Source organism: Etheostoma spectabile, chromosome 4 (assembly GCF_008692095.1).
Source record: "Etheostoma spectabile isolate EspeVRDwgs_2016 chromosome 4, UIUC_Espe_1.0, whole genome shotgun sequence".
Lineage (NCBI taxonomy): Eukaryota > Metazoa > Chordata > Actinopteri > Perciformes > Percidae > Etheostoma > Etheostoma spectabile.
The window spans coordinates 34,062,211-34,081,988 of NC_045736.1; the positions used below are offsets into that span (position 1 = coordinate 34,062,211).

Sequence of the window (19,778 nt, forward strand, 5' to 3'; positions counted from 1 at the left end):
AATTTGGTGAGTTTTGAATATGAATAGTCCCCCAAAAGGCAATTCATTTGACGGAAATAATAATAAAGAATAATATTCCTTCAGTTCAATAGGGCCTTCGCAGCTGTCGGCGCTCGTGGCCCTAAAAGTCTGCCACGCCCAACTTAGAATGCTCATTAGGGCTGAACTAAAAGGTATCATATTTCATGGACAATGTTTTTTCTTGTTTTTGTTGTCTTCTTTTTTTCTCGGGGTGGAAACGTTTGGTAGTGGATCACAAAGATTTAGTAAAACTTATTTGTAGTTGGGGGTGTTGAAGATATCAACAAAGACTAAAGCTCTTGCACTCCAACAATCAAGTCAAGTTTTATTCATCCATAGAATGGAAATTACAGTGCTCACACTCGCCATCTTACCCATTAAAAACTAGAGAAAATACAATCCACAATAACACTACAATATTAACATCAAATATATAAATAAAAACTTATAAACTGTACGTTTAAAGTGCTTGTTGGTGCTTCTAATAGCCTGAGTGTATAAGAAAAGCATACCGCTGTTGGTGTCACAGAGGTCTTAGTCTACCTCTACGCTCTATGACCCTGCCGTCAGATTACCAAATGAGGGGGACCCGGGTCCCTTTTTTATTTTCTGTGTCATTTTTACCAGATGATCGTCATATACTGATCCACTGTATTTAACTCTCCACCATTTTCCCAGCCCTTTTAGTCACTCTTCACATCCTGCCTTATCAGTTACCCCAGCTATTTCCCCCCCACCCACCACCACCACCCAGTACCTCCAAACACTACATCTGACTGACATAAAAAACATTCTCACCACATCTGTATTCACCTTCAAGGACTGCAACTTCTCATACAGTAACCCGTGGACTTAATTTTTCATCATGAGATCACATGATCGGACCATGTTGCCTGTTGTTAAAACAACGCCCAAATACTTTGTATGTGTTCACTCTTTCTATTTCTACACTTTGATTTCCACTGCCTCAGCTGTGATCTTATTTCTCCTGTAATCTATACTAATTCTTTAGTTTTCTTACCGTTGAGTCAAACATCCCAGTTTCAGCATTTCCCTTTCAAAGTCAGGCCCAGTATGAAAGGGAACCCGTGGATGACCTACTTCTTTCAACCTTTTTCACAGCCTCCCCCAATTTGACAACACAGAATTATACATCAAAGCGGTAGACGCCCAGTAAAGCACTCAACCCTGGATTGGGTCTAATATCTTATGGCTGAAACATGTTCAAGTAGCGGGCATTTGAAAGAAATATGGAACTAGAGCTGGGCAATTTATCAATGTTATAATATATAGTGATATGAGACTAGATATCGTCTTAGAGTATGTCGTACTTAATCGTAATGTTGTAATATGGTAAGTGTTGTCTTTTCCTTTTTGAAGGCTGAATTTCAGTAAAGTGTGTCTTTTCCGTTCTTACTGGACTGTTGTAACTGTCTATTTTTGCCTATAACCACTTAGTCATTACTTTCATTAACTGATGTTTAATTTATCAAAATCCATTGTTCAATATTGGTAAAAGCACCAATATTCAACACTAAAATAGCGTTGTGGTATCGATATCGTATTGGTGAAAAATATTGTGATATTTGATTTTCTCAATAACACCCAGCCCTATATGAACTAAATTGAAAAAGGCTTCAGGCTGCTAAAAAGCCAGAGTGAGTGACTAAATTTTGTGAAAATTGGTCTGACAGGAATTGAGATTCTGCCCCTGCTCTGCTTGTCCGGAAGCCCAGATGATGTAGGTGACTTTACGTTTTAAAAAATAAAATAAAAGAGGATGTAATCAGTGAAATGGGTTGGTGGCCCCTGCTCTTCATTCCTCTGTCTCGTTGTGGAAGTCATGTGATAATGCAGCCAAAAAAAAGAAGAATAGAGAACAACGAATGACTTGATATGATTATACTGTTCTGCTTACTGAAGCACTCCAGCTGCCTCCTCCAGGAAAGTCACCTTGTCTTGCTGAGGGTGTGGAGATAAGCGGGGTTTGATGCACTTGGTATTACATCACTTGTTTGCATTTCATGTACCTCATAGCGACAAAGGACACACAAAGAAAAATACTCAATAGTTAAGTTTCCTGAAATGGAAGAAAAAAATGCAAAGAGGCATCAGATAGGTCAAACACAAGAAGGCTAACCTAGCTTACCTAGCAAGGTAAAGGAAACACCTTTCACCGATACGAAGCTAACCCTGGTAACGTTACAGGCATTGATGGATGGATCGTGGCCAGCAGCATGACAGAGACAACCGCAGGACAGAGAACACTACAGGCCTGCTTTTCACGCAACCCTATAGCTGGTTAGTAAATACGCAGAACACTAAAGCGGGAAGGAAACGTGGTTATATGCCGATTATTCCCAACTGTCTACACAACTGTGTGAGTTGGATTGACTTCAAAGGTTTGCCTTGGTTTGGTACTCCCAACATGTTGTTTTGTCATGTCAAAAGAAACATGGCAGAGAATTGTGATATCAATTCTAAGCAAACATTGTGATTTAATATTTTTCCCAGAATCGTGCGAACAAGGACTCTGTCACAGGACATTGAGTCCCGGGGACAATGGCCTGCGAGTGATTTCTAGTCCTCCCTGGGAAGGGATTTATGATTAGCAGCCACTTTCTGGATACCACTACCTTCTGGCAACCCACAACAGCACACTATGATGCACTATATAGACTTAAACTTGGTAAAGTACCGATTACAACACATCACACCCACATGGTCCACATCTGGAAGGAAATACTGCAATTTGCTGTTTTTGTTTTTTACTCCTCGAAGGGCTAACCAGATTGTCCATTTAATAATCCCTCACACACGACAATATTGTCTGTCGAACAACATTGTAAAGTTTCAGCTTCTAACTCAAACAAGCAAAGGGTAACTTTTTTTCTAACTGAATGAAATGGTATTGTTTTTTTTCCAGTGACACTTTTAGCAGAGCCAGCCAAACCATGCCGCACTGATTTACGTTCCTTTTAAGTTTTAGCGCACGGACCGAGCCCAAGTTAGGCCTTCTCTGGATACGGCTGAAGTGCGCCCAACTCGGCCACCCCTTTCTCCCCCCTCATGTTCTCAACTCGTTCCTCAACTCTTGCTTGTGCTGGAGACCAGAGAGGGGTTTTTTTAAAGTCCTGTGTGTTCAGTTTATAGTATTTCTTAAGCATCTAACTGAATTTCGTGGTTTGAGATTCTGTTTGTACCTTCAGATATCTGCTTTATTTACAGTTTTAGGTTCACTTTCAGCTGTAGCCTATAGAAGTAGTGATGAGTCACTGCTAATGAAGACCAACATTTCCTGATTTTGCCGCTTCATAAGAAACTTTTACAACTAAAATTGCATTTTTGTTTTCATTAAGATTTTTGGGGGGCATTTTAGGCGTTTATCGGATAGGGACAGTTTAGGATGAAAAGGGAAAGAGAGGGAATGACATGGCAACACAATGGCCGCATTCTAACCCCTGCCGCTGCAGAGGACTGAGCCTTTGTACATGGGGCGCACGCTCTACCAGTGAGCTAACCCGGCGCCCCAGTATTTTTTTTTTTATGTTAAGAATGTATAGGAAATGAAACGTTTATCCACCGAGAGCTGGGGATAAGAGTGGCGGGCAGGGGTCAGATCTAGGCAGAGCACCAGAAAAAACACATCTAATCACCACGGTATAATAAACATCCGAACACAAAATTCACTCTCAGTGGTTTATGGACATTAGAAATTCTTTAAAAGTCTACTGTTTTAAAATACACACAGAGCTACCTATAGAGTCTAGCCTGTAAATGTCACACCACTGTAGACAAACCTTCAACCAGATAGTCCGGTTATGAAATTCAATTCCTGTGGGCTGACACACCAAGTCAACTGAGTCATGCAAGCCAGCACATGTGTATGGAAAAACAGTCTAAGTGGGAATGGTCTGGTTCCCAGCACCACTTTTCTATGTGGCTTCCACCAGTTTGCAATAGTCACACCACACCCTGCAATGTCCACTGCTGAAAATGTAGACATCTCCACCTAAACCTGACAAGCGTCATTCTTTATCCACCAAAATAGAGAGAGGACCACTGAGTTGCAAGAGTAGCACCATTTTACAAGATGTGACTTGGCTAAATTGATAATGTCAGATTAAATAATCTTTTTCAAGCATTTAAAAAAGTATAAAGAATTTAATAAAAATTATTTTAACAAATAGAACATTTCCAAAATCGAGAAATGTCACCTGTGCTGCATTCTGAGCTTCCAAAACATACTGCAGAGCATTATAATAAGGAGGATGGATGATGAAAATATTATAATCCTTCCACCATGCTTCATGATATTAGCAAAAGCAAGGAAAGCCTTTTCCACACTCTTTTTTTCACACAGGAAAAAAAAGACTTTTCAGGTAAGGAGGAGGAGCACTGGGAATGAACACTGGCTATGATCGTAAGTCTCACCTTGCTTTGAGTACACTGACGTAAACTGACATATGCGCAGCAGCGTTTCACAACATTGTGAGAGGACTTTTTCACTTTGTTGTGTTTCATTTGGAGCAAAAGACACACCTCATAGAGCAGCCAACCTGTCTTGAGGTGATCTGATTTTTAGACCCATTGCTTTAACGTTTGCGCGAAAGTGACTCACAACACCAAGTACTATACCCAACAGAGCGAAAACAACTGACAACCCTAACCTCCAGGCCAACTACCAGCAGTATTCAGAGGCTGTGACTCAGCAGTTAGGCAGGGTCCCCCTGATGACGCCTGTGACTTAAATTATCTGTGGACACAGTATGGGCTCATTGCAGGTTTATTTGTATCACCCCGATTCTTTATGAAACCCCCTATGTACTAAGAGTCTGATACGTTTAAAAACACACTAATCTGCAGCCCCTATCCCATCCCTCCCTGCTGAGGTTCTGAGAGATACTCATGGTGCAGCCTGGAGGGCCTTACCAAACTGAGAGACCACAGTCCTGTGGTCACAACATGGCATCTACGGCCCCAAATGTAGTTATGTTTTGAGGAGGCGCTATTGTGCATATACATAATGTTTATTTAAGGGCTGGACTTGAGCATTCGCCTATTTGCTAGTTGGGTAGTATTTGTTTTCAATTTTGAGATTGGACAGTCCGGTAATACCAGGTCTTTAATGGGAAGCCCGCTTATTCTGGCATTCTCCGCCTTGGTGCATTATAAGATTCCTGTTTGCGCATGTTTGTTGTTGCATTACACCAGGCAGAGTGTAAAAGGTGATTTCCCTTGGGATCATCAAATCTTTTCTTCTTCTTCTTTATCGATTATGGGCGATTCTTCAATACATGTGTGCTCTGTATGTTTTTTAAAAAACAAATAAAAAAAAAATCCAGTAGTACTGATGCTTTCTCAGACTGTTTCAGATATTACAATTTCAATCCACTTTCTCTTGTACTGCGTTTGTACTGTTCTATGTGTTAAAGGTATTTTTTTCAACCCTGACCTATTTTCCGTATTAAGGTGACACAAATCGTGAAATTGGTCCAATCCTGACTGTAACCGTCACTTTATTTAACAGAGAGTCTAATGGGTTTGCAATAGCAATTTGGGGATATTAAAAACAAAGGATCTTACTCTATAAAAAAAAGGTATTCTCTGTAGAGATCTTTCCATAATGTTGTCAGACACATGAACCAATAACCTGAGCCTGTCAGTGGAAGCAAGCACTTTGGGTGACGCAAATTGAAGGTGCGCATCTGCCCAATAACTTACATTGTAGCTTGTTTCGCCACTGCCGACTGCAGCAATCTGCTTAATACTGGCGCAACTTCCGAAATTGTTTTCAGTCACACAAAAACATGGTTGAAAGATTGAAAGTTTCCCTTTAAGACAACACTCCAACTGATGTTCATAAAGGTGCATTTTACTTGAAAGATAACTTCTAAATATGAACTAGCCCATGCTCGTCTGACAGAAACAGCCACGTTTCAATAATAACCATGGTCTTCTACCGACTGCCAATAAACCAAAATGAATCATGCCTGGATGAACCAAACAGGAGATGCATTTGCAGTCCCACCCTGGTTGTGTATTACTTTCCTAAATCAGAGTTGTTTCATCTTAGAATTCACCTTTTCCTTACACTGTAATCTACCTACCTACCTTGTGTGCAGAACAGCAAAATGTTTAAAATAAGTGTCCCTATCAAATCAACACACAATTACTGGACTCCCGTTTTGGTACCCCACACCGCACACACACACACACCCACACACACACACACACACACACACACACACACAACACACCACCACACACACACACACCCACACACCACACACACCACCCACACACACACACACACACACAACCCACCACACACACACACACACACACACACACACACCAACACACACACACACACACACAACACACACCCACACACTTTCCTGTCTACGCTGGCTGATCATTTCCTGTAATTAATGCTTGGCAGCTCATCTCCGTTGGCCTTAGCTATGTGTTTCCCCTTTGTGCGTATCTCCGTGTGTCACGATTTATTATACCCAGTATTTACAATGATGAGAGCAACAGGCAAGACTTTACTTCACCTATTCCAAGCTCCCAACTCAAAATCACAAGTATGAAAATGGTGAGAGTGAGGGTTGTGGTATTGAAATGTTTTGCATTTACAACACTAGTGTGTTGTGTTAAGAGAACACTGTGTATTTTTGTATGAAGTGACCAAGGAGAAGAGAATGGTGCATGTGTGTCTTTACACAAACTGAACAAACACAGCAATGATTTGTGGTGGCACTGGATCGGGGGGGGGGGGGGGGGGCTTGTAATTTATAATGTGGTTGAACCTACTCTATCTGTAAATGTCCTGAGATAACTTCGGTTGATTAGACACTAAAACAAAATGTAATTAAATTGAAATTAAACTGAATTGCTAAAGTCTAACCTGCTCCACAGTTAACAGATAACTAATTTTGGCCCAGGGTCTTGTAAAGACCATTGTTGCACTTAAATCACAGGCACAGTTAAGTTTTGAGGGTGTGATGTGACTTATGATAACCTCTGTTAGTAACTATATAGGTCTATGTCCAGAATTCTGCTAACAAGAGAAGAGTGGCAGTTGAAAATGGGCTAGCTCAGGTTTCTGCAGTGTCACCCAGTCAGCTTAAGTATATTCGAGACCTTTTAAAACCATTATGAATGAAATTGAAGACCTATACACAACAGCAAAAATTAAGCGCTGCGCATTTCAATCAGCTCAGAGGTAGTGTTACATTGACTTAAGAAAATTAAAGCTAGAACCAATACGGGTATTTAAGACTTTTTAAAGTCGACATATATGCTTTTCCGCATTTCTGTCATATCTACAATGTCAAATTTTCGGTTAAACATGGCCAAAAATCAAATAATGAGATAAACGTATTTTAGAGAACTCCCGTGAGCTAAAATACGTAAAATACTAGTTCCAACAGTTTTTCCTACTCTCGCCTAATATATGAACTGTTAAATTTTTAACAATAATCACACAAGACAACATCGGACAACACCGGACACACACTGGTGATTAACGCTGATTAGCTCTCATAACAGCCGGGTGGTAGCGCACTGCCATTCTTACTCCACATTGTCTTGTGATATTTTGTAATTAATTCTGAAGGTGCAACATTCTCTGTCAAGTAAATCAGTAGTTAATAGTAGCTATACATGAGGTGCATTTTAAGTGGTTTGGGGTCCTCTGTAAGTAGTTTGGGAACAATTTGGTTATGGTGATTCTACAAGCAGTAATACCACAGCCGAGCCACCGGCCTGTTCAGACAGCCACATTTCAACGGGCACTGTCTAGTAACTATATAGCATAGAGGACACTAGTGGAGCTGAGTTAACAACTGAACCAAACTATTCAATTCATTTTATTTATAGTTTCAAAAAAAAAAAAAGTTGTTTAAGACACTTAGATGGAAAAAGGTCTAGACCAAATTGTTTGATTTTACAGAGACCAACATTTCAAACGTATTTGGTTCAGCATCTGTGGGCACCTTGCCACGACTGTCAATTGATTGTTCCGCCACTATTGTCATCAAGTCTGCTTATTGGCTAAAAAAACCTCAGTGTGCGAGGATTTGGCGTCAGTTGTAATGACACTTCAGAAGGTGTATGTCCAAAAGGGCCTGAGCCTCGGCCCTCCAGCTATAGGACAGGAAGGTACCTAGAAGCGCTCAGCCAATCTGCCACCTTGCAATGACCCCAAGCTGAATGATGGGGTTTGGGTTTTGCCACGAACTACTGACAGGAAGATGCGTCGTGACGTCTGCTCATTTAAACAGCCGCTGGATGATTGGCTCACAAAGAGAGGTTATGAGAAGACATAAACAGTACACCCACCACCACTACCATCCGCCTGATCACCACAGAACTTCCTGGCTTCCCCCTCTCTGGCTTCTCTCCATCCAGTTCCTACGCGCTACCCCACCGTGGAATAAATAGTCCTGGCTCCAATTTCACATGTAATCAAAACCTGGGCTTTGTGGGAGCGCACATAGGATGGATCCAGGCAAAGCGGTGGACGGGAGGAGGGAGCGCCTTAGTTTATGTAACCAAGGTCAGCTGGAGGAAAACACAATACGCTTGGCTAAGCAGAAACAGTAAGAGCACAAGGGAGGAGGGCTGACTGAGGGAAGGGAAATATGAAACAAACAGATAAAAGTCCAGTGGGAGGCCTCCGTTTTGCGTGGCCTGAGCTTCTGGTTTTAGCATGGAGAGATATTGGGAGCACCGCTTACACTTTAAATAGCTGGCTGAGTGTGGCGTGATGCGGTTTGGGGCTCCCATGAGCCCTGTGTAATTTAGATGATGAAAGAAACGTATGATTGCCCCCCAGGCACATCTGGTTATTTTGGTGAACATAGCATGGCCAAAAAGAAATATCATGTTACAATGATAAATTGATAATAAAATTAGTTAGGCTACCATTTCTTTGATTTGTTACAGTATAGTTGTTGCCAAGCATTAGCAAAAGGGAAAATTTAAAGTCCCTACTACAATGAGCACTCTTTCCTGCCATTTCTAATCTTCCTGGCTCCCATGAGGGTTTTGTCCAAACCTGGAGGAAGACAGCAGTTAGTTCTACAGGGAGCATTTTAGAGTGTTTCTCCCCAAATGTCTAAAGCATGAACTCAGTACTAAGGACCATATGTGATCGGATCATGGGCATCCTCACCCGGAGACTAAGGCGAGGACATTCAGAAAACTGTTATCTCACTCAAAACAGCATGGATGTGTTTTTTCAGGTCAGGTTGTATGCACCAGAGACAATTCTCAAATCTCGGAAAAAGTGATTTTAATCATATGCACTAAACTGAAGGCATTAACGGTTTCATTTATAGTCCAAAGACCTGGTTGAAGATATGCTTCCAATGAGATAACCTGATGCTGACTTGAGGGGGGCAAAAGTCAGTTGTCTTAGTTAAAATTATCTCACTGAGATATGACTTAAAATCCAAATTCAAGTTGGTGAATAGTACTTTGTTTTTATTAAGTTACTGAATCTAATACATTCCAAACAAGCTAATATCATTACTTTGATGAACTACTGTGATGTTATCAAATGTGCATGAAACAATATCGTAAAACAATTGAATCAGTTCCCCTGTCCCACTTGAGTAACAACTAACAGTTTTGATCAGAGATCATTTCAGGTTATACCACGTTTTTCATTTTCAGATAGCGCAATTATAGTTTTAAAATGCTCGTTAATTCGGGACTAGTCCTGGATACCTCACCAGGGTTGTGAAAAAGAAAAGCGTTTTTAACGTATGCCGCAACCAGCTTATCCCACAATTCTACCTCGGCCACCTCTTTCCAACAGGTGAGAAGCTGCTCAGATGCAGCTACACTCTAACTCAATGTTGTTTTTTCAGTTTCTTGACCCAGACTGAAGGTTGAGGCTGAAGCCTGAGCTCTGTGAAGAACAAGTTTGAAGTTAAAGTGCGAAAGCTGTTTGATGAAGAGAGGCAAGCACGCAACTGAAAGGAACGTGACATGACAGGAACAGGAAGGATTGCGTCTTTTGCTTGATTGTTTTTGTTCCCTCCTGTAAGTTCCTATTAACAGTTAAAGTGAATTGTATTACACAATGGTTCATCAGTTAGCAAACAGAAGACAGATAGCAGAGAGCACCTTACTTTGAGAATTAGGGATGGTGTGTTCAGTTTTTTAAGTAACAGCTGAAGCTGTTGTTCGCCAATCCTCTTTTGACACCAGCCAACGAAGAAACCTATGTCAGAGCACCATACCACACAGCCAGGCTTGTTAGGGCCGACTTGAATCCTATGCCTTTAAGCCTTTAATGGCTCCCTTTGTGTGCCATGAAAAGGCCTGTGCCAGGCTCCCATTGTTAGATGTACAGGACTCAACTGGTGACATGGTGTATTCACTCACCCTAGCCAAAAACCAGGGAGTCATCGGCCAAAAAGGAGGGCAAACTTCCATCTCCCCCATCCCAGAAAGTACACACAGAGGGACATCACACCCAGAGTCCTGTCAAACACGTCCTGCCCCCAAATACTAGGGACCTTTTGACAGTGCTGAGAGGGAATAGACTAACTCAAATCAGGTCACTTAACAAGGAAGGAAAAAATGACTGCTACAGCATAGTGAGGCAATGAGGCCAGCATCTCTGTAACACAGGAGACACATCCTTTAAAAGCAACTAAAAACTTTACAAAAAAGAAAAAAAGAGTTCTCTTGAGTAAACAGACTTCAAAAAGGGCATTTCCAGGCATTTAAAATCTTAAATTGGCACAACGGCCCTCTGACTGGAAAAAAAGTGTCCCAATTTGGTACACAGATAGCCCATAATGTTCTTTCTTGTTTTGCTTCATACCCCAAACACATCAAAACAACCTGACTCTTCAGAGGAGAAAGACACAGCGTCACCAAACCAACAGTGCCACCATTCCTGAGGTTGTTAAGCTGTCGGCCTTAAAACCATCATTGACAGTGTCCTTGGTTGCGGCCCGCTCTGTAATTAAATAGCAAACATTTTGACTCTCTGTTCCTGGAAAACTATACAGTCTAATAAACTCATGCCCTGCCTTTCCAGGCTTGCTGGCACAGGGTTGATGCCACCCTGCTTTAATCCTCAACACAATGATCTGATCTCATCCTTTAACTGCAAAATGACAAAGGTTGTACCAACAATCCCACTAGAAGGAGGCGAAGCAGCCTTGGTCTATTTATACTAAATGTATTGTCCTGGTTTAATCCATGCAGTGGGGACCGGTGGAACGGACCCTACGCCGTAGCCTGACGTGCACCTCTCAAAACGCAGACCGCAACAACATAAATCTGTCCCCATGGCTGGGCTGGTAGCATCTTATTTCCGGGTTCTCCTCCGTGAACAACAGGAAATCAGGATAGGGCTGGCCCCAAACGTCCAATACTTTTTTGGCACGTTCTATGAGTATCAAAAGATATTTATCTTTCAGTGCCAAATTTTGGATCAAGCGTCTGTGAGCAATAACCATGTAGCATTCTTGCGTGTAGACCTAAGTTGCCGGCAATTGCTGACCAATGTAACCTAAAGCACTTCATGGGAAACGAGACAACACCCTATCGCAGTTGCACATCTGCCCTCTCTGCATCTTGACACAGAGCAAAGCTCCGGCATACGCACGCACGCACGCACGCACGCCCGCACGCACGCCGCCACCACGCACGCACCACGCACGCACATGTGCAGACAGAGTAAACTCGAGCAAACTACGTCGGCTTGTAGTTTTCAAAATTTCACGCAGGCACCGTTTGATATTTGGCACGGCACAAGCGGTCGCAGCCTGTTGACGTTACAGTGTTTTTTATGGCCTGGTGTCTGACTGACAGCCGAGTTTTGTAGGCAAGCCAACTTCATTTCTCCACCACCTCAGCAAGAAGGCAATTTGATTGCATTCCTTTGCACTTAAGTTAGTTCTCCTTAGTTCAATGTTTGAAAGGGCAGTCACCAAGTTTATTGTTAAGGTTTGTGTCGTCATACACCAAAAAGTCCTTTGTTGTTTACATTCCTTTGTTTTAGGTAGGTCTATAGAACTGTACACAATGGTAATTTGCTTATGATTATTTATATCATGTTCATGTGTGGCAAAAAGGTTTCTCTTTTTTTGTTAATTTAGTTCGGATTCATCCCAATCTGAGTATCTGACGGTCGCACCCTTTCCAAAAGCACAACCAGTGTTTTTTATGTTACTCTGAGTGATTGTAGTATGTTACCAAAATTTTTTTTACCAACTGTTCTGATTCAAAATAACGTGAACAAAAGTTGTGGTTTAAAGTATTTTTGTTTAAGAATGTATTTAAAACACTGGTATTGAAAAAAGTATCTCTAAGGAACCAGCATTGAAATGCGGTACGAAATTGGCACCGGATCTAAGATTTAAACGAACCCAGCCTATCAAGAAGAGGGTAACTTTTCCTGCTACAGCTTTCCCATCGTGATCAGAAAGCCCAGGAGAGACCCTTGTTTCTCCTCTTTCTTCTCCAATCTCGCAGGGTACTTGGCTCCGAAGCTAATCCATGTAACTGTCACTTGCTCTACAACACACACCCATGCTGCACATGTTAGCTCTGCTATTCTCTTAAAGAGCTCACTATAAACAAGCCACTACTAGTCTACGGCGTAAGCTTTGATGAGACAATGCATGAATGCTTTACAGCGCAGCTTGGTCATTAAGTCTAATTGTGTTCTCACACTAAACATGACAAGCACACACTTCTCTATGGCCAATTATTCATTTGCAGTACCTGTTTTCTAATGGAAAGCAAAAAAAGATAACGCATCATGGTAAGCTGACACAACACATGGTATTGTGCCCATTCCCCAACTCGTATACGCCGTGATTGATTGTTTGGTCAGTGGAAACGCACACAGGGCTATTAGAGACGCCTCATCTGCAAATTTTATTACTTGTGTTCAAACATTCCTGAGAAAAAAGGATACATGTGTTAATCATCTCTTATCAAACAACTTTCCCCTCATCGTGTGTGTAATAGATGAATTTATGTTATTTTGCAAACTTGGAACCTGTTTTCATCATTATACCTTAAATACACCCAGGGGTTTAAAACGGACCAATAGAATAAGCTAAATTAGCACCTAAAGATATTGTAACTTTGGTATTGTTTTTGTATTTTTTTGCCATGTCACTTATATACCTGTACTTACAAAACTACTTCAGATCTGAAACACAGTGATTCACTACAATGAAGCCCAACAGGCAAGACAGGTAAATTAGATTATCTGACTCACTTTTTAGAAGGTGTTTTCCTCTTCTAATAAGTTTGGTTTGTGTGTTGGCATTTGAGTAACACAATTTTGCCAATGGAAATGATGGCCAGTATACGACCAAGACAAGTCTTACAGCAGGCTGAAATTGCTAATCAAAACTGAAGTTCAACTGAGGCATGAAAATGTTATTAGTTTTGCAGCTTTTTGGTTGTGACCAGAACACTGGACTGATGATGGCCTATAAGTTAGGTATGGCCACAAGATTTCATTAATCCGAGGGAACTGAAGTGTGGCACACAATCCATCCATAGTTGGGAAATGGAAATAAATGGTTCCACCAATATTTAACTGATTGTGAGAATGTAGGTTTTTAATTAGGTTGAGTTTAAGGGGTTTTGTAACCTAGTACACACCCTAGCTCTTGAGACCACGCTGTGACACAGGTCATTCCGCACTAAAGGGGTAAAAAGCTCACCTTAGCTTGCTCACCTGTAGCGTTCAATATTTGACTTCAATATCTGAACGGGCTTTACTAGTCAAAATGGAATTCAATAGTATTAGGGTTTAAAAATGTTGAGCACTCCTGACTCATTTTTAAAAGAGACGGGATTTAAAACAGAATGTGTGGAAAGCTGAAACTAAAACTATAATTTACTTGTGGTTTCGCTTTATTTTAAGCAAACTACAGTTCCACTTTGTCGACGGCACTGTCACACATCTAAAAGAGACACAAAGTCAAAGACTACACAATGCTCTCGTCATCTGCATTTGGACGGGCAGACAGCAGATGCGTGTGTTCATTCATTTGTCAAAGAGATGTGATGCTTAAATCATCAACAGAACAGACAAACTTCATCTACAGCACCAAATGGTGTTGAAAATAAAAAACCTCCTCACTTCAAACAAGTAAGCAAGGATTAGTGGAATTTGTTCTTTTGCTGTTCAATGACGCTCGATAACTGAATCGGATATGCAGCAGCAGCAAGGCCTAGGGGCAATCAATGAGGTATTCCCCACTGCAGTGTGTCAAACCCATGAAGCCACAGTATTTACTACGTTTGTTACACGCCAGAGCCCTTCCACAAAATCAGGACAAACCATCAGTCACAGAGGTGGTATGCTTTTTAGAAATAAAACACAGTTCCATTAACATAAACAATTCTTCCCAAGCCACTCTTCCCATTTTTTATTTTTATTTTTTCATAAAGAATTTTTTTTAAAGAATATAAAACTGTTCTTATCTGCAAACGCCACTGATGACTTGCATCTTAATCGTCTGATTGGGAACACAGAGCGGGCCAGCGCCTAATTCACTACAGGGCATGGTTATTTTAATTTTCATTTATTTCAATTATGAAAGAAATTTAACTACTCCATGCAGTGTTTCCACTCCTTCATCAGCGGTACAGCCAAGACTACAAGACTGCCACCAGGACTCCATGGGATTTCAACATTCAAATTGAAAAATGCCCCTTAAACAAGCACACACTTCTATTTTAACCCTTTTCTGTTACGTGAGAAGTGCGGCTCACACTGTCCAAGTACTAAAATCATTGATGTTAAGGCTGGTGATCTACTCTCTCTTTCTGCGCCATAGAGCTCTATTATTGCCAAAAAAACTTTAAAAACAAGTGTGGTCCATATACCGTGCCTCACCAGTCATTAAGTACCAATGACGATTTTTGTTCACCTGAGTAATCTTACCTCTAATAGTTAACACTATTATTAAAAGGCCAATATGTAACCAAAATAGGCTATATATCATATTTATTGGGAAATGCAAATGCTAATTCTTTGTAAAATTAGTACATTCAGCACCACCACAGGCCTACACACGAATGGAATGACCTGTTTCATACTACATTTTCCGACATGCGCCAATTCAACTGTAAGATTGACAGTCCCATCAGGCTCCTTAGATTGAATCATCAACAGTCGACTATTTGGTTCACCCCAACAGATACTATGAAAATAAAAAATATCGAATATGCAGACATGCGATGATCAGAGCTGAATTATCCAATTCTTGAAAAAAGTTAATGTCTTACAAAAAATGTTTTTCAAAGAAACCATTCTACAGTGTTGAAGTCCTTGGAAAACAAGAGTTTACAGTGGTTTGAAATTATTGTGTATGTTTACACTTTTTGACACTGTCGCTTGTCCAAAAAGATGCAACACTTTCAGGGTTCTAAAATACCCTCCAAGCAGCCGGTTACAGAAATACATTGAAATATCTACACAATTGTTGATTTCATATACATATGATTAAAATGAAAGTGAAAGGATAATGGCATTTCAGAATTGTCCTATCATGCAAAATAAAGGAGCAGAGACTTGTGGTGAGATATTACCACTTTCGAAGTAGCTCATTTCTTTGGCTGTCATACCTATATTTCCAGTTGATAAAATTCATGGGAACCGCTTGTTCATGAGGTGCTACTGTCACTCCGGCTATGAAAATCGTTGACTTAAAGTATGCTCAATGAAAGTAACCCAAAGAACTTAAAGATTTCATAGAGCTCAGGCTTTCTGCATCAAATTCCGTTAAAGATTTGAAAAGCAGACTTAACGAGTAAATCTAGCAGAGATTAGAGTCCTGCATTAACCATAATGAGTATGAGATCTTATGAGGCCATTCCTTTTGATTGCCTTTACTAAACAGACATCCGATCTGTGGGTCGTTAGTAAAGAGAGTAATCATTTGTTGTCGTATGATCAACAGACTGAACATGGGTCCATGATAGGGCCTGGCGAGGACAGGGTTGTTATGTCTGACACCATCATATGGAAAGTCCAAGAGGCCGGCTGGGAGGTGTTAAAATATATAATTTTAGATTTACATTTAAATTTAGATTTTTTGTGGGCGGGGGATCGTAGATGATGTGGTCCTGACGGCTCATTGCCTGTGATTCAACACTCCACTGGATCGGTTTACAGGTCGATTTTGAAGGACGGGGATGAGATCAGCACCTTAAATATGAGGCCCTGATTCTCAGCTGAAACCATGGAGTCTTTCTTCAGGTAGGAATGAGTCCTTACCAAGTAAAGGATTTTAATCCTTGTTCGGTGTGAGGAACATGGAGCGGAGATTGGTTGGAGAATTGGCACAGCGGGTGCGTTATTACATTCCATTATCACACCGTTGTGACAAGAGAGCGGACCGGGAAAACCGTTGTTCCTACTCTCACCTATTTCATGGGCTGGTCTACCCGAAATCGAGATCCAAGGTACAGTGGACTAACTGGGTTTCCTCAGAGGGTTGTTCTCCCTAGAGATGGGAATCTTCCTCAGTGAGGAGCTCGGAAGTAGGCCTTTCTGTCACAAGGAGCCGTGGTGGCTTCTAGGATCGTGAAAAAAAAAAAAAATTCGACATAAACGAAAAATGTAGATGGCTGCTAAAAACCAGCAAGTGTGATATAAGGATGCCCCCTGGACGCCTCCTAGGAGGTGTGTCCAGGCAAGTCCAGCTAGTGGAGGCCTCCGGGGAAGACCCAGGGTATTGGAGTGATTATACTCCAACCGGTCAGAGAATATCCCAGGAGCTCACCAGTCAGAGTCTGGTTATTGGTAGGGAACAGGGAAGTGGGTTCCCCTTTGGAGCTTGAGCCTTGCGACCCGATGACAGATAAGCGGAATGAAGATGGATGGATGTGAATTGTTATAAATACATTGGACGAACTGTACTGATGCTTCACCAAAACAATTGAAGCACAGAACCAAACACAAAGATGATATGATGAAAATTTCCAAGGGCCCTTTCACCTACGGTTGTTGTCCAGACTTTGCAATTCTCAGTTGAGCTGAACACAAAGTTAAGGTGTGAAACCTCCCCGACAGTATAGTCATACTAAAGAGCTGCTTTTGTCTGACCAAAAGAGGTAGTCTAAGTTACGGATCAACCGAACCAAGATCTGGTTCGTTTCTACCAAAAGCCTACAGAAGTTTGGTAGGACTATGGTCGTGTGTTTAAGACTGGGGAACTCCTTAAGTGAATGGGCCAGTGCTTAGTGGTACAGTAGGTGAGAAGTGATGGTGAATGCGCTTAGAGTCAGACAGCTGTACGGCAATTAAAGCAGTAAAAAAAATAACCACCACAACAAAACATTGCGGAAGCGGTGGGTCTAAAAATAACAGGCTGCATCAAATATAGCGCAAGTAGGGAGTTATCTCGCAACAAGCGTGAGAAAAAGCTTGCACGCTCTTAAGTGTGGGAGTTTTACTCGTAACGCCAACGGACAACGTGGTAGTCTGTAGCCTTCGTGAATATCCCTGAGTTCGGATAAACAGCCGCAAACCACAAGGAAGTTGCCCCACCGATGCCTCTTCATCTCCCCGTAGATCATGCGGTATAGGTATGTACTGCCTGACTTGAGGTGAGGTAAACTGGGCTGTCTCCCCTGCACTTTTACTGGTTTTATTTTAGGTTGTTTTTATTTGTGTATTCCTACTGAAAATTACTTGAAAAGTTATTTGTTTTATTGAGTGGATTTATTTGATAAATCTAGCAGTTCATGTGTTGCAGAAAGTTAGAAATAGAGTTGCACTTTTTACGTAAGATTAAAGGAAGAAGGCTTGGATGTTTCCAATATTGGATGTGTATTAATACAGGCTACTTCTTTTTCACTTTCACTGGTTACGTTAATTAGTTTTTTGTATTTCTCCCTAAGTGGACTTATTTTGGTGTGGATGTAGCAGCACGGCAGCATCTTTATTGTTGAGAGCACATTTCAGCAACAAGACAATCAAAGTGCTTTACACAAAATCCGTTAAAACAACAAATAAAAACAGATAAACAGGTGAATAACCAGTTAATATAAATTAAGACAAAAACCCAAGAATAAAAGATTACGTGCGCATTAAGGAAATTAAACATTAAATAATGAACAGTCATTGATGAAGAAAGGCAGAGTAGCAGCGGATCTGAGGTTTCTGGGAGTTTGTTGCCAGTATGAGACATAGAACGTGAAAGCGTGCTTCACCCTGTTTAAGCTCTGACTCTGGGGACAGAAAGTAGACCTGTCCAGAGTGACCTGAGAGTTGGGAGGTATGCATAGTTCAGTAGTCAGATCAAAAGTGTATTTTTGGACCTTAAACCGTTCAGGGATTTATAAAACGAGCAAAGAGACTTTGAATCAATTCTTTGAGACAGCGGAAGCCCAGTGTAAAGACTCAGAACTGGAGTGATGTTATCCAGTTCTCTTGGTCGTGTGAGGACCCGAAAAAGCAGTCGTTCTGATCAGCTGTAGCTGTCGATTGTTTGTTAGGAGAGACCTGTAAAAACTGGCTTATCAGAAGAGTCTACGGACAGATAAAGGCAGTGGACAAGTTTTCCAAAGTCCTGTTGACACTGAGTCCTGTAATCCTGAATGTCTTATGGTGTGCTGTTGTCCTAATCTTCTGAATTTTGTCTTTGAAGAAAAGAGGCACTCATTGCGGCCTTGGTAGATAAAATTCCAGATGGTATCGTACTGGAGTTAGGGCTGCTCAATTTGGGGAAAAATCTAATAACGATTTTGTGTCATAGTGAAATCACGATTATGTACACATTATTAAAGACTTTTGTTTGCATTTACTTTAAAAAAGGACACCTTTCAACAATCTTAAAACATGAAAATATTGTAGGACTTTTTGAATTACATTAAATAAATATAAATATAAATTCAAGTCAAAGTATTAAAGGTATTTATTCCCTGTATGTACTTAACCAGCCTTTACAAACAAGTACGCAACATTTTGGCAAAATTTAACAAATTCCAGCACTCATCACGAATATAAAGGCTGCCCAGACATCAGGCCCAGCATTCACAGCAATACGTAAACTATAGCGCATGTCTTTAGCAAATAATAGGCACACTCGTTTATGATTTGGCCTTTCCGAATTCCACGGATATAGGAGTTGCGCTGTACAGTGTGTTGTAGGGATGTCTGGGTACGGGATGTGAGGGAGTGATTGCCGTTTCGTTTCTCTTAAAATTGTCATAGGACACCTCTGTTTTTAATTCAATGGGTTAAACAAATTTGTGGTGTTCCCTTTACTGCAACACTCACCATGTAGCAATCCTGCACGTAGCATGTTTTTCGCTCGTCGTCGGATTCTCGAAAGCCAAACGGTTCCAGACATGGAGTTGGTTTTGCCTTTTTGCTTACCAAACGCTGCTGCTGGCTGCCCCCTTCTGCCTCTTTACTCCTCGCTAAATTTTAAATTCCCAGCGGTAACATGCACGCGACCTCTGCCTCCCGACAGGTGGTAGGCTGAAGAGTTGGCTTCGGGAGGGGCGGATTGTGCCATGAGTGTGTGTGTCGCGCGCTCGCGCCATCAGGAACACACATGAAATTCAAAACATAACATTCAAATTATCGTTTTACTCGATTTGTACTTTTTGGTAATCGTTGGGAGCCGAAATCGGAAAACCGAAATTAATTAATTGCACGCCCTGAACTGGGGTTTTGTTACTCTATGACAGTAGCAAACAAGCACGTGAGGTATTATTGTTTTTAGGATAATAGTATT

General features: G+C 41.1%; 1 protein-coding gene across 4 annotated transcripts in view; it reads right to left on the reverse strand.

The window, feature by feature from the left end:
- Nucleotides 1–19,778, reverse strand: part of plxnb1b (plexin b1b) — a 151,043-nt gene that overhangs the window by 90,901 nt on the left and 40,364 nt on the right. Inside the window, exon 1 of one of the 4 annotated variants that reach the window (XM_032514568.1) lies at nucleotides 739–749. The exons of the other annotated variants lie outside the window; for them this stretch is intronic. The gene's annotated coding sequence lies outside the window, so the exon portion shown is untranslated. Of the gene's footprint in view, nucleotides 1–738; nucleotides 750–19,778 lie in introns of those variants that run through there. 4 annotated transcript variants of the gene reach the window in all.